This window comes from Lathyrus oleraceus, chromosome 6 (genome assembly GCF_024323335.1).
Source record: "Lathyrus oleraceus cultivar Zhongwan6 chromosome 6, CAAS_Psat_ZW6_1.0, whole genome shotgun sequence".
In the NCBI taxonomy this organism is placed as follows: Eukaryota; Viridiplantae; Streptophyta; class Magnoliopsida; order Fabales; family Fabaceae; genus Lathyrus; species Lathyrus oleraceus.
The window spans coordinates 48257882-48258811 of NC_066584.1; positions in this window are offsets into that span (position 1 = coordinate 48257882).

The window sequence follows — 930 nt, forward strand, 5'->3', positions numbered from 1 at the left end:
AGAGTTTGAAGTTTGTTGGCCTGGGAAGCCCTAATTCATCTGGGTATCTTGTGTGACTTCCTCAACAAGTTTCTTTAACAATTGGTCATAGATATTTGTAGCGGGAAATTCATGATCATCAAGCTATTAACAAGCTAGAGATCAATTAACAAGAGTCGCCACCGCGCTTTTATTGTTTCCAAGGGAAAAGGGAAAAGTACGAACAAAACCCAATAAGTAAGAAGTTTTCAAATAAAAACTAATAAAAGTCAGAGATCACAAGTAAGGGGGTTGGTTACACAGAGAGAAGGTGTTAGCATCCAAAGTGGCCTAGGTACTCCTAGGGAGTCCTTTTTGTGTGCATATGTATTTTTTACAAAGTGATGTTTACAAACAAATAGAATGGGGGGATGAGAAAAGAATTCATTAATTATATTTTTGTGTTTGACAAGATCTTTGGTCTTGTGCCTACGTACCAACATAAAAATGAGGGATCAAAACCTCGTAGTTCGTGCTTTAAACTTCAAAATGAGTGCATTGATTTTAACAAAATGTAAATTTGAAAGGCACCAAGGCCTAAAATGATTTGAATGGGTTAGTTCTTTTTGGCTTTTTGAAATTTTACGTCAAGTATTGTTAAGGTCATTTACAAGTTTAATTTAAGAAAATAAGTTTGAAAAGGCAATGACAGAAGGCCAAAGTTTCTATCTTTTTTTTAACAGTGGTCAAAGTTTAGAACAAAATTAGTTCACACAAAGAAGGTTTTGAAAATGGAGGCAGAGATTTTGAAATTAAAGAAATGGGGAGAAGATGAAGAGGCTATCCTATGCACAAAATTTAAAAGTTTAAAGCTGAAAAGATCTGACCAAATGGGTAACAATCCAATAGACAAGTATGTCAATAGAAACCCAGAATTCCCTTGGACCTTTAGAATCAAGTAACACACTGTCG